Consider the following 15,413-nt stretch of genomic DNA (forward strand, 5'->3'; position numbering starts at 1 on the left):
AAAGAATATTTCTTACAGTGACTACTACTACTACTACTACTACTACTACTACTACTACTACTACTACTACTACTACTACTACTACTACTACTACTACTACTACTACTTATTATTATTATTATTATTATTATTATTATTATTATTATTATTATTATTATTGTTATTATTATTATTGTTGTTGTTGTTGTTGCGCCCTGATTTAGAATGTGCAACGGCATGTGTCTGGGCGGAGATTTTTGGTGCTGGTAGTAATAGGCTATTAGTAGGGAAGCTATTAGTACATGTGGAAGCTAGTACTTCTAAAAATTCAAAGTCATTTTGGACACACGTTCGTGAACAGTCTCCAACAATACGAAACAAGATACCTCTCTACTTAGTGGCGGCAGCCAACCTGTCCCAGATGTCGCGGGCGCCTTCGCCCTGCACTTCGGGTCTGTGTACGGTGAAGTGTACAGTGACGGAGTTAGTGAGCTTTCCAATCAACCTTCCCTGGATTCAAGTCTATCCGTTTCAGAGGAACTTGTCTTTAAGAGCATCAAACGCTTAAAACCATCTTTTTCGTGTGGTCCTGATGACATTCCACCTGCTTTGATTAAGACGTACGGGTCCTTGCTTGTTCCAGTGCTTACTGGCATTTTAAATTCTGCTTTAAAGACGAACACATTCCCAAAGGCTTGGAAAACAGCGTGGGTCGTTCCCGTTTTTAAGTCAGGGGTAAAAATTGCTGCGAGTAACTACAGGCCTATTTCTCTTATGCGCAGTATCTAAATTATTCGAGTCAACTCTACCATTTCATCCTCTAATGAAAAGACTATCATTGCTCAGCAGCATGGTTTCATATCAGGACGCTCCCCAACTACCAACCTCGTTAGCTTCATGATGCATGCCTCTCAAGCAGTGTATAAGAAAGGACAGCTGGATGTCGTTTATTTTGACCTCAGTAAGGCGTCTGATGTCGTATGCCACAAAATACTCTTTCAAGAGTTGACACAACTTGATCTGCACAGCTGTGATAAGAAGCTACTTACGCTGCCGGTACTGCTACGTTAGCGTATATGGTCGGTCGTCAGAATTTTGTGCGGTTACATGTGGAGTTCCTCAAGGGTCTGTCCTGGGCCCTCTTCTTTTCTCCCTGTTTATTAACGACGTTTCGGCAGTCATTCAAAACTCTTCAATTTTGTTATATGCTGATGACGCGAAACTTTTCAAAGCGGTAAAACATGTTACTGATTGCGCCGCTCTTCAGGACATTGCAAATTTTGCGTCATGGTGCGCTGAAAACAAGCTGGTCCTAAATACATCAAAAACGAGAGTTGTAAGCTTCACGCAGAAGACTAACGGGACCTTATTTCCCTTGGCCGTTAAAGACGTTCCGTTCTCCTGCCACTAGCTCAGGGAACGAAGGACCTTGGAGTGTACCTCGATAGCTCTCCGAGTTTCTCGCCCCACGCTCAACATACGAGGCAGCGCGCACTTCGAACGCTCGGCCCAGTATGTCGGGTGACGAGAGACTTCAAACAACCTAGGCCATTTGTAACTTTATATGTATGCCTTCCAGTTCTTGAGTACGCCTCCGTGGTTTGGGGTGACACTTGTAGGTCAAATTGTGAACTTCTCGAAAATGTGCAAAAAAATTCACATCTATATTTAAACGTCGATTCTCTAAAAAGCCTTCCATCTCCATAGAGCTGAAACAGACACTCACGTGTCTGCGGTGTCGAGGAGACTATAGAACATCTACTGTGCTACTGCCCATCTTTTGAAAATGAAGGACATGACCTCTGCACAGCTCTAAATCAGTAGATAGAAAGCCGTTCACTTTTAACAAGACCTTGGGACCATGGCCTCGCATGTCGCAGCTACAAAAGGCCACAAAAGCGCTGCTGCGATATTGGAAACTGCCGGATTGAGTCACCGTCTGTGATCCGGACTGAGTGACCGATCGATATCTCCAGTGGACTTTCTCTTCTTCTTTTAATCTTTCCCACCTTTTCCCTTTCCCCGGTGTAGGTACGTAGCCAACCGGGCTCAGTCCTGGTTAACCTCCCTGCCTTTCATTTATCATTTGAGATTCTCTCTCTCAGGTTACCTACCCTTACCTGTAGACGCAACGAATCGGATGTTCTTTTTTCTTCACAAATTAATACGTGGAAAAACCTGCTGCTCGCACTTGCTTTCTAATGTGCGCATTTACATTCCGCAGAAAGGCACAAGGAAACAGTGGGCCTTTCAGAGTTCAGATTGTTGTGACCCTCTATATGGAGTGCAGGCGACATACAACAGCCATTCAGAGTGCCTGGATATCTTCATGCCTAATTTTAATATTTTCCCGAAAGGAGTTGCAGAGGAATTTCAATAACTGAACAAAAGCTCTCATGTCTGTTGTGTGTTCCATCATTCGTCTTCTGTTTCTCCACTATTGCTTTGTATTCTCTTCGTGTGAACATTTTATGCTCTGTTAAAATCTGTATTCGTGACATCATTCTTTTCTTTTATGTGTGCGCGCGCGTGTACGTGTGTGTGTGAGCGTGCATTGTTCTCCATGTGCATTGTTTCTGGGCACTTTAATAAACACCTTTAATTCATTATTATTATTATTATTATTATTATTATTATTATTATTATTATTATTATTATTATTGATGCGAAAGCGTCAAATGGCTCATCCAGAGAAAAAAGCCGGCGTCCGGCGTCTGTAGCAGCGAAACGGCAACTAAATTCCCATTGGCTGCGACGCCACGTCACCTGCGCGCCTCGACGGAGCAGAGCGCGCGAAAGGGAACACCTGCTGCTACGGTGTTACGTGAGGGAGAGAACATCGCCGCGACGCCACCTCACTCTCTCTTTCGCTCGGGCAAGCCTGTGCTCTCCACGCGTTTCTTGTCCGCGCAAGCTCTCGCCTGCGTTCTAACTACGCCGCGGTAAGGCCGAATCAAAACGCGCCAAGCGCCTCAACGCGCACGCTTGCCCGCGTGGAGCTCATAATTCGAAGGACCGTTCAAAGGCGATCAATTGGACATTAATGCTTTCGCGCTCACAACTCATAAGAAGTGCTTAGGTGTCCTCGGATATAATAATAATAATAATAATAATAATAATAATAATAATAATAATAATAATAATAATAATAATAATAATAATAATAATAATAATAATAATTATTATTATTTGCTGACGACTTAAAGCTATTTAAGACTGACTGTTAATAGTGTTCACAACTGAACTACCTCCAAAAATACACGTTTTCACTCTTAAACTGGTGCAGAAACAATAACCTACCGTTATAAATGCTTTCAAAACTATGTTATTAAGTAATACGCGCAGAACACACCATGTGCAATTTGTGTGCAGCCTTCGGGATGCTGCACTGCCCTTGGTTGATGAAATGAAAAATCTTGGTGTGTACTTCGACAAAACGCTCTTCACACGCTAAATATGCGAAACAACGTACCCTACGCGCTGTTGGAATTGTTTGTCGTATATCGCACGACTTCCGCTTCTTTGTTGTCTTTCTGAAATTGTATTCTACTGTGTGTATTCCCCTGTATATTCTTCCTGTCTTTTTTATATAAGCAGATAAGCTTGTTGCATGATTAACTCCCTTTTACGTTCCCCTCCTTGTTTTATGTTTCCCTATTTGTTTCTCTGTCTCACATTGTTTGGTTGATTGAGTACATGAATATGTGATCTCTATTCTTGCGTGTTTGTTCCACACGACGGTTACCCTGTGCTGGGTGTCCAGGTGTCCATGATCTTTTGTATGTTATATGTTGTACTACTTTGTTACGTTATGTTATACATTGCAAATCGCAATCCTGTTTGCTCATATATATATATATATATATATATATATATATATATATATATATATATATATATATATATATATATATATATATATATATATATATATATATATATATATATAATGAACGAGAAGAAAGGGAACTAACCGAGGGCCCCCATTTTTATTAATCATATCATAAGAAGCCAACAAACAAAGGCACCAAGGACAACACAGGGGAAATTACTTGCACTTACTAATTTAATTAAAGAAAGTATAAATTAATGGGAATAAACTAAATGAAGAAACAACTTGCCGCATATGGGGAACGATCCCACGTCTTCGCATTACACGTGCGATGCTCTACCAATTGAGCTACCGCGGCGCCGTTTCCCCATCCACTTTCTGGGGTATTTATGTGTTACTACTAGAACTAACCCTGGGAGTCTTAGCCAGCGCCACCCATCACAAACCTTGGCGGCGGATGTGGAGCCTCCTTTCTGCCGCAGGCGTCACGAGTACGTGATCTTCTTGGGTGAAGGCAACTGGTCAATAAACCCACACATGCGACCTCAAGGCATCAATGTTGCCGGATTCGAGACCCTCGTTATGTAATGAGCGAAAAGAAAGGGGACTAACCGAGGGGCCCGATTTTCATTAATCATAGCATACGAAGCCAACAAACAAGGACACCAAAAACAACATAGGGGAAATTATTTGTACTTACTAATTTAATTTAAAAAAACGATGAATTATTTAATCAATAATTTCTTTAGGGAATTTTTGTTAATTTTTTAAAATCTGTTTCAATTTCTCGCGCAAGGAATGTCCGCCTATTTTAATAATCTAGCTCAAGGACAAGAATTATGTTATCTTCAACGGACGATGTTTTAAAATTCCAGAAAACGTAGAGTGATCAGCCCGCATACACGACGTATGACGTGCATCCGGTTGGTGTTAAAAACACGAAAACAAGAAAGAACACAGCAGAACTTGAGTTTGAGGGGTAATGTCTTGGGCTCAGTGGGTATATGGAGGTAGGTGATGGGCCGTGTGCAACCTGCAGGCCGTATTTTGTTTAGGTGTGGCCAACTCTATACGTATAAATTGCGGTAAAGCAGAATAATCTATATCTGTACGAAAACAAAATTTTTCATAATTTGGAAATACGTTTATTCACGGCACTTGAACTGTGCGCATACCACAGCCAATTCTGTCAGAGCTCTTCCGGCAGGTTATTGGGAATTACCCTTATTTCGAACGCGCAACGTCTTGCAAGACAAGTGTGGGGTTTCTCTAATGACTGTTACAGGGTATTTCGTATTTGTGATGGTGCTATCCACAAACTTATGCTGTTTTCCGGTGAGAATGCATGGTTTAAAAGGGGGATACTAATGACAAATAGATAACTTATAACATGAATTAGCTCTTGTACATGTCTGCGTAAACTACGGCTCAATTTGCAGTAAGACCTTTCCCAGTATATGGCGATAGAGCTCAGACTAATCTTTTTCCCCGGTTTATCGCGATGGACCGCATGCCTGGACATTATGGACATTTTGGTTGAACTTGGCTGCTCAGTCATGACGTGGTACACCGCGATTTCTGACAGAGTGCCTATTGGACGCAAAATCTTAAATTAGGTACCGCGACGACCGAAGTAATGACCCCGGATTAATGCTTTCGACAGTCAGTCAGCTTAATTAGTAGTGCGGGGAAAACAAAGTACGATAACAGTGCGGGAAATGAACTAGTGAACTCAAGTTTACATTACCGCAAATCTACGCTGTGGTGGTTCGGACGGCACCGCCAGAGCTCGTCATGCGGCTCGGCCTTGTGCGAAAACGTTCGCTTTTGCTAGGCGATGTGACTGGATCGCACTGCTAAGCACCAGCGCGTGGCATCAAATGCCGGCCGCGGCGGCCGCACGTCGATGGGGGCGAAATGCAAGAACGCCCGTGTACCGTGCATTGGGTGCACGTTAAAGAACCCCAGCTGGTCAAAATTATAACGGAGTCCTCCGTGGTTGTGGCACGTGAGACCCCAGAATTTATTCATGTGCACGGTTGGTAAAACTGCGGTTCAGTAAGCACGGTCATGTACTTTAGTGAAGGCGCTTTTTGAAATAAATGAAAGAACAGACTCCATAAACTCTTGTATGCGGTAATTCCATTCTTTGAGGAATAACCCTAGAAATCATTAATTATTCAACAAAATTTGGCGACATTCCTAGGCTTCCTTATACTTCCAACTTTGCAAGTCGTTAGGTCACAACTCAGCCCCCCCCCCCCCCCCCCCACCTACCCCCTCCCCACCGCCCAAAAACAGCCACACTGAATGCACGGTGTGCGGCTGGCCTCATACATTTCCCACAATGCATTTCCCGTTCCTAGCCTGTATGATTAGGTATTCGCGAAAGACAACGTTTCAGCGCCTGTCTCCATTTTAGGCTTGAGGCTCTGTTAATGTCTAGATATTCTTGTCTTTGAAACCGAGTAATACTACTTTCGCTTGTTTGAGCGCCATCGTAATATCCCCAAAGATTGTCATTTCGTCTCGTCCGCGTGTGTGTTTTGCAAGCACTAGGTATTATGAAAAAATCAAAAAGTGGTTTGGTCAACGTGAGCGCTGTATATAAACTCGGTGCACGTAGATCTCCGATAGAAGTACTGAGTCTGTATAGGTACCTCCCAAGGAGTTCAGTCCACATTTGTGTGAGCTCACGTCAGTACCTGTTTACCGCCATCGTACACCGTACGAAATCGTTGTGCAAGTGTAAATTTTCGTATCCCCGCATCAAATGTAAACAAGTTCCACAGGCTTCATGGGTAATCAACATAAATGGGCGAGGAAACCTAATAATTTGCTCTAATCGTTAGGCGTGGTTCCGTCTGCGGGGCAAGAGGCGATCCTCGTAACCTAAGAGATCTACGAAGAACTTGATGTAACAAGGCCAACACGTTGCCATAGTTCTGCATTGATTAAAAACAAAATAACGAGAAAGGGTTTGTCCTTTTTCAGCAGCCTCAATGGCAGCTTTGATGCACTGCACAAACGGCTCTTTGCAAAGTGTCTCTCATCGGTGGACGATCATGAATGCGGATTTTATTTGTCCAAAGCGCATACGAGTGGGCACGCGTGCATTTCCCCATCGCAATCACGCGTCACACTCACAAATGCTGTCTTCGACTCGCTGCTTGTGAGACCACGCGTCGGACAAGGGCTGCGGGACTGCGGCGTTTCACTGAGGAAAGCGCCGACCAACGCTTTGAATTCGCGGTCGGTGGCACTGCCCTCGTGTTTACAGAAGCGAAAGCGGTCGAGCGTAAAAGGAGACCCAGAAGGCGCAGTCGTCTCTTTGTAGGCCATCCTTGCACTTGAGCAAGAGCCAATAATCGGTGCTTGTTTGTACTCTTGTTTACTTTTTTATCAGGATTTCAAGCAAGACGCTTTCCGCGACGTGTGAGTTCCCCCTTTATCAGAGTGTCCTTGCGCTGTGGATCGTGGTGGCCGTGCAACTTGTGTAAAAACGTTCTGACGCATTTACCTGTTTACAACGTGGCATTGTTAAGATGAAAGGCGATTGCGCGGCCAGTGTTTCGCACTTGCCATCTGCCTCGCTCGGTCACCTTGAGTGATGCCTAAAATCAGGAGCATGTACGCGCGAACGAAACACCATCAGGTCTTCCAGGGAGAGATATAGAGGCTGAGAAATAAATAAATATGGGTGTTCGATTTTTTTTTCGCATAAGAAACAAAATGAGCGAGGTGCCCACTGAGCAAGGTTGACATTTGGGCTAGTTGGTAGGGATTTATGATAAAATCAACGTAGAGCAAAACAACGAGCACGTATAATGAAGGTAGTGTCCATTCTTCTACGTCCTTGCTCTTTCGCGCTACCTTCACTCCATCATGATGCCCACTGACTTTTTTTTTCTTTAGCTGCCATGAGAAACCAAATAAACCTGCAATGGTCATTCTGCGTATAATCACGACCCCTTCGTATGCTCTTGCAGACTCGCAGACTTGCAGATTGATGAATTCTATAGCCAAAAAGAAAGTTGGGATCAAATAACAAATGTCTCTGTTTGTTTTTTTCTCACAAAGCGCAATTTTACTCTTCGCGCCGTGGATGACTAGAGCGCGGGGAGCCATCCGTCGAAATACTCCCGCCGATTACTATAATTGCTCGAGCGCGATCCGGCGCATATAGCATAGTAGTGGTTTAATGTAAGAGTCAAAGGATGCTGCGGATATCGAAGGCGTTAAAAACCGCAGAATACGGACATCGACTCGAGCATGTGAGACGCTACTTCCGAGCGGATTCCGCGAGAGCAACGCATAGAAGGAAGCGCGGAAGTTGAGTGCCACTCCTGGAGGCGGACATTGCTGCCTTTCGCTTCTTGCGGCTACCGTGGTGACGGCAGTGTGCGTCCGCGCACGGCACTTGCGCAGATTGTGCCGATCTAACTTTACGGCGTGGGCAATCGGGCTCGCCGAGGCGCACCGTGTACCACATATCCAAGCTTGCATGCGCGTCCACGGGAGCAGGCAGCCGCGGCCGTAATCACCCGCCGGGCAGTGGCGCGCTGCGGCGAAAGCTGCGCACGCAGCGGAGGAAGTGTGCGCGCAGGAGCGTGCAGGACGGCGGCCCCGCAGGAGTCGCATGGCTGACCACCGGCCCGGGCGGCTCCGTGTGCTCGACGCACCCCGGAGGTGGACGGGCGGGGGGGAGGGTGCGCTCCTTTTCCTTCGGAAAGTCAAACTTCCTCATGAAGCGCACACACAATCCTTGCCATGCGAACGGTCGCGGAAGGGTAGTCGTGCCGCGCCCCGGGCATTAATCGGGACACGCTAGACCATGGTCGCGTAGGATCCTAATCAACCGACGAAATAATACTCACGCGTAGTTCACCCAGATGCCAAAGCGCGCGCGGTATTAACTTGTAGCTGTGTAACAGACGTTCACGTATTCATGCCTATATGGTGGTGTCGGCTAATGAGAGCTTCCCGAATCTTTCGCTTCTGTCTGTTTTACGAAGTTCAGCTCTATGTAGACCAAAGGCACTGCAACGTCGCTTAGGGAGAAACCACTTGTATAAAGCACAATGTGCTCGCGAGTTCATACGGTGGTTCAGTTTTTATTTGGGAAACGGTGGAGTTCGGTTAGTGGCCTGCCCGCAGAAATTTATCACCGTAAAAGTGCATGAACAAGGTTTCTCACTAGCTGTAACCAGAAAAACAAGTTCGACTACACGTTGCTTAAGACGTGTCATCCCATCGCCTCTAAGTGGCTTTCCTTTGGCGCACTAAACTGCTCTAAACAAAAGTTCGGAGCATCGCTCTTCTACAAAATAAAATGCTCCAATGCAACTGCGTCGCAGACTGTTACGACTGTTACGAACTGTTTAAGCTGCAGCAACGGAACACGAGGCTACACTTCCCATCTCTCGTGAGATTGCCCAGGGCTTACGAAGCACCGACGGAAAATCATCCAGAAGCATCCCGCATCCATGGCCGGCAAATTTGCAGCAGTGTAATAGGCCAAGCAGGAAAGCAGAGTACAGAAAACGCACATTGTACTCCCTCAAGGACTATCTGCAAGAAGCACAGCTACTCATGTGCATTTAACTACACCATCTCCACAGAATATCATCCCCTTTCCTTCCTCTCCAGATAACAAGTACTAAGAAGGAAGGTCGTGTGCAGAAAATAAAACATTTTACCACCAGCACCATCGAACCACCTAGCGAACTCTATAGACGCTCGAGCTAAAACTACAGCCTTTAGGTGAGCAGCCGCGTTTGCGCCCTATTTTTTGCGCTCATCTATGTTATTTTTTTCTCTCAAAGGGGCACGGACAGACCAGCCCGATATGTGACAGATATTCGTCAAATGTGCTAAAGCACTAGTGACGAGCGACGCAGGACTGGGACACAAACTTGGCACTGGCTCATCCGTCGTGGTGGTTGGCCCTGTCATTCACTTTTCACACTTGATTCGCATTTAACAAAGTCATTTAGCATTGCGAGCTCTCCCAAATTTCTGCTGCTATTAGCTTTAATTGAAGCTTATACCTACTGCTCTTGAAGAGTTGTGAATGTTTGGCCCGAACATAAAAAAAAGGCATCGCTGCGTCCGAGTTATCGATGCTTTTCAACATTTTCAAACACCGAAGGAAACATCGGCGTATCTCAATTTCTTGGTTATTGAAATGCCGCGCACCCAATTTTCCAGCCCTTCTCTGAAATATCTGAAACGTTCTCCCTCATGGTGGTTTTTGTAGGGGTAGAGACTGACACAACAAGTGCAGATGCTGTAAAATCACGATCGAGGCCTGAGATATATTGTTCACCTTGGCATCAAACGTGACTGTGGCCAGTGGCTTTGGGTGGTGATTTCATCACACCGTTAGGCGAGGGAACTAAGTCTGGTCTTACGAAATCAAAGCTTTGCCTTGTGATGGAGCCACATGAAGAGAGAGAGAGATAGAGGAAAGGGGAAAGGCGGGGAGGTTAACCAGAGGGGAAGATCCGGTTTGCTACCCTACGCTGGAGAAAGAGGGCAGGGGGAGGTAAAGTGATAACAAAGTAGAGATAAAGAAAGAAAGGAGCACAGACATACAATCACAGTCGGTCACTGTCACCGCATAATGTCACCGCACAGCACAGTAGCACTTGCAGCACTATAAACCATCTGTTCATGTTACAGCCGCTTGTCCAATTCTGTTGCCCTTAAAAACTGCAACAGTGTCCTCGTCGCCCTCTGCTGCGATGGCTTGTGATGACGCCATATTAAAATAAGTTCCTCTGTTAGAGGTCTTCGGTCAAAGCGCGCTATCGCGTTTTCGAGTGATTGTCTCTGTAAATTATAGCGAGGACAGTCACAGAGAAGGTGTTGAAGAGTCTCCTCGTCACCACAGTCATCACACGAGGCGTCGCCAGCCCATCCGATTCGGAAAGCAAAAGACTTGGTGAACGCCACCCCTAGCCATATTCGACAAAGCAGGGTAGCTTCGCGACGGCAGAGTCCAGCTGGACTGCAAATGCGTAGAGAAGAGTCTAGGTTGTGCAGCCGGTTGTTTTGAAAACTTCCTGCATTTCACAAGGAGAACGTGATATCACGGCTGAGCATTTGAAGCTTTCTAGCGGCATCTGTCCTTGATAATGGTATCGGCTCTTCTTCGTCGCCTTGAAGAGCCGACCGAGCAGCGTTATCGGCGTGTTCGTTCCCTATGACGCCGCAGTGACTTGGAAGCCACTGAAATGTGACCTGGTGTCCTTTCTCAGTCAAGGTATGGATTAGTTCTCTAATCTCGAATACCAGCTGTTCGTGTGGTCCACGTCGCAGGGCTGATAGCAAAGACTGCAGTGCTGGCTGATCGGCTGAGGCAGCTGGGAAGATGGTTACAACCACAGTCGGCTTATACGAAGCTCTTTGTTTTTTTATAGGCATTGAAAAGTCATAGACTTTTCATGTGCTAGTTCTAAAGTTTTGCCAATACGCTCATTTATTTGCATCCTTCACTTGTCTAGGCAAGGCCTTCGGTCTCAGCCTGATTGGTATGCTTCACTTCGTGACTCCGGGTTTACGGCACTGTGCAACTGTGCCTAAACTGCAGGGCACATATTCACAAAAAGCCCCTACGCTAGAAGCGTTCGTAAGAGCAAATGCTAGCCAATCCTTGTGTTATTAGTTAAGGCGGCCGACCAGTGGCAAGCAGTACTCACAAACAAAAATATTTGCAAATGCAGGCCCAGATGCCTAAGTGTGGCGTCGACTTACGTTAGCCCTCGACAAGATGTGTTGATGTAACTTTCTCAAAGACTTTTGTAGATGACATATCTCTCCACGAATTCTCCGCGGAAACTTCAATACATACTATACACAGTGTGGGGACAAACTTGTCGAGGTTCCAGGGAAGGAACTTGTTGAAGCCTTGAATTCTCAAGGAATCTGTGTGACAAATTATAGAAAGCAGACGTTCTTTCGGCCTCCATGTTAGGGGAGTCTAATTGATTTCACATGCACTCAAGCGACGTGGTGGAATCGTCGTCGACAGCTCCGGATCCGATGGGCCGCAACCACATACCGATTTTCACAAACGCTGCTGAATACTAGTTGAGTGACCGCCGACACTCCTCAGTTAGGTGCTGGGAAGCGTATAGGGGGGTTCTTGACAAGTCTTCTGTGTATCTTCTTGTGCACTTGTGCGGCAAGCGGCTAACATTGTTCTAAACTTTCCCGATCATTTTACAGCCACATACTTAAAGATTAAGTACCCCTGTGCTACTCGCAAAAGAGCAGAGCGTAAGTGATTGAGGAAGAAGACAAGGAGAACCGTTACTGAAGACGGACTATTGCAGAATCAATTCTACGTTTGCACGTATACAAAAATGTTAAGATGAGACAAATTGGCACCATTTGTTGCCATGTCGTCTGTCCTTACCCGGACGTCGAGAGTCTGGGGTGTTATCAGCACGCTTCATGGTAGTTTCGCTTGCACAGACTTTTGAAGCCCTTGCCCTTGAAGCTAGGCGAAACTCTTCTGTCTTGAGCAGACAACATGGCCATGGTACACTCACGTGATCGATTAACTGGGCAATGGGCTCTCTGCCAGCAAACTCTCGTGAATCTGCACATGGAGCCATGATACGAGCTCTCAAGTTCTGATGAGGGGCGCCACCTGCTGCCGTAGTGACTGGCCGCACTCTGTATGGGCTCCGCATTTCGAACCATCAACGAGCGGTTCCCCTGCCTTCTCACCACTGAAAATACCATCAAACGACGCAGCTCGGCGAGCGGCATCGATCGAGCCCGATGTCTCCAAGATCTGGTGAGATCCTCACATTTTATTGACTTTGGAAGTTCTGGACCACCGACGCCGCCGCGCTGGGCCTTACCTGCGTTCACCTCGCCAGCCTAGACGCGGGCGCGTGTCCTTTCCAACGCCAATTTACTCCGCTCAGATGGAGACCGACGACACCCGCTCCCCTGACACGATGGACGCCGACGCTTCGTCCGGTCAGGCCGAGGACGACACCAACTGGTTTCTCGTCGCTCGGAAAAAGAAACGCTTAGCAGAAGCTACTGCGAACTTGCCACCTCCTCCGACACCCGAAGCACCGCGCAAGAGGAACGCGCGACTCCCGCCACTGCCTGTCGACGACTACAAGATTGTGTTCCGCCCGAGAGACGGCCTGAACCTCGCTGCGTGGCCTCATACTTCTGTTGCCCGAGCCATCGGCATAGCAGCGGGGCTGGACAGCGCCGTGCTCAACGAGCTCATCATTCGTATCCGCACTGAACAAAACCTTGCGGTGCTCAGCACACCGGACGAGAACCTCGCGGCACGGCTGCAGAAAGTTCGATTCATCTCCATGGGCGTCACTCAACACGCCGTCCAAGCGTACGTAGCCGCCCCAGACAACTCCTGCAAGGGTGTAGTCTCAGGCCTTGAGCCCAACACCACTACGACGACGCTGCTAGAAAACCTCCGCTGCTCAGAAGCCCCTGTCTTACACGCTCGCATGATGGGACCTACGAATACGGCCCTGATCACATTCTCCGGCACCCACGTACCCCGCTACGTCCGTATGTACGGAGCAGAACTCCGCTGTTACGTATACCGACCGCGCCAACAGGTGTGTAGCTTGTGCTTGTCGATGAGCCATCGGGCGGACGTCTGTCCCACGCCCGACAAACCCCGTTGCCCGGCGTGTGGCATCTCAAACCCACCGAAGGAACATGAGTGCACACCTAAATGTATTCACTGCAACGGCGCTCATCCCGCTACTGACCCTCGCTGTCCATCGCGTCAACTGCCGCAACACAACAAATCGCGCGTGCTTCGTGAAAAAAACAAACATAAGGACGAGCGCCCCCCGCCCGGATCAGCGCAAGGCCAGCCTGGGACGACGACTCAGCAGAGCGCTCAGGAAACTATGACCCAAGTAGCCACGACACCGGGGAACTCGGCGGAGAACCCCTGGACTAGAGGACGCAGCCGCAGTCGCGGATCACCCGGGGATCGCCGCCAGACTGACCGGAGTCGCTCCAAGGGCCACTCCAAGGGCCGGACTCCCAGTACCAGCCGTTCGAGGGACCGCGGCCATAAAGGAGATGGATCTGCCAAGAAGGAGCAAGCGGTAAGCTGGGCAGGGCAGTTCCCACCTCTGTCTCCCTCTCCACATCTCCACACCCCTTCAGTCACACAACACGTTAAACCTAAACCCACGCCGCAACCCATGGTGACCGACAATGAGCCGCATCTTAATGACTCTGCACAAACCTCTCGCACCAACTACTGTACACAACAAGCACTGAACGAAATGGCCGTCTCTCTAAAGACAGAATTGGTTGCCATAATGCAGGCAGAAATGCAAAAAATGAAGGAGCTCATTATGGCTGAAGTCACAGCGCCACTTCAACAGCTAATACAACAGGCCCTGCAACCTGCTGTCCAGCAGATAGTGGCCGATATTAAACAACAAATAGCGGCTTCACTTGGCCAACTTTCGATCCCTCCGCCTTCATCCAAACGCTCCCTGTCCCCTTCACGTGAAACACAAAGATCACATCCCTACCTTCGTCCTGCCCGATTACCGTCACCGGACCGAAAACCCGCCTCACTGGGCCTGGAACACTCACTTCCCGGCACCTCCCAGGCCGATGAGCCGCCACCCGGACAGTCCCCGGGTATAACACACAAACAAATAATACTCGATCATGGCCAGCAACCGTAAAGGGACACGCGCTACCCCCCAACCCCTAAGCGTGTGGCAATGGAATTGTAGGGGCTACCGCCGGAAACGCGGATCCCTTACGCAATTCATTGCCACACAGCCCCATCCCCCCGATGTAATAGCGTTGCAGCAAGTGCATTGTACTCCTACACTTCCCGGCTACAACACGCACACAGACACAATAAATAGCAACACACCACACCTCACAGCCACTTTAGTGTCCAAACATTTGACCGTTATCGAACACACCCTCGAAACCTCACCCTTACCGCATGTACTTCTCGAATTGGTCCCGTGCTCTCGCTCCCATAGCAGCCTGTTTGTGCTTAATATCTACAGCGCACCTAATGCGAGGAAGCATGAGTTCGGACATCTTTTTGCACATCTATGCAAGATGGCTAAACAGATGGTCACTGTAGGCGACTTCAATGCCCCGCACCCGGCCTGGGGTTACCAAACAGAAACACCGAAAGGACGCCGGCTTGCTCAAGTTCTTGCGTTACATCGCATGACTCTGCTGACACAACCAGATCAGCCAACACGATTAGGCAACAGCGTAAGCAGAGACACGTGCCCTGATCTCACCATGGTCAGAGGGGTAGGTCAACACGCTTGGCGCAATCTCGTGGAGAACTTGGGCAGCGATCATTACATTCTAGCTACTGAACTGCAGGTACAACCAACACGCACTCCTGAACGTACTGTTAAGCTAATCAATTGGGATAAATTTAGGCGTAATCGGTCCTCCCTAGCTCCTCAGGACACCCTCTCCCTTCAGGAGTGGATCAAACAACTCCAAACTGATCTAAACAGGGCAACTCAACACATCACTGCGACAACAGAGACACCCGATGTGGATCTCCATTTGCTCCATCTCTGGGAGG

The 15,413-nt window shown here is 47.7% G+C and overlaps 1 non-coding gene across 1 annotated transcript; it reads right to left on the minus strand.

Moving 5' to 3' along the window:
- Window positions 1–4,097: 4,097 nt before the first annotated feature.
- Window positions 4,098–4,169, minus strand: TRNAT-UGU (transfer RNA threonine (anticodon UGU)). The gene has a single exon. It is a non-coding gene; the product is annotated as a tRNA-Thr (tRNA).
- Between the last annotated feature and the right edge of the window lie 11,244 nt (window positions 4,170–15,413).

This window comes from Dermacentor andersoni, chromosome 1, assembly GCF_023375885.2.
Source record: "Dermacentor andersoni chromosome 1, qqDerAnde1_hic_scaffold, whole genome shotgun sequence".
Lineage (NCBI taxonomy): Eukaryota > Metazoa > Arthropoda > Arachnida > Ixodida > Ixodidae > Dermacentor > Dermacentor andersoni.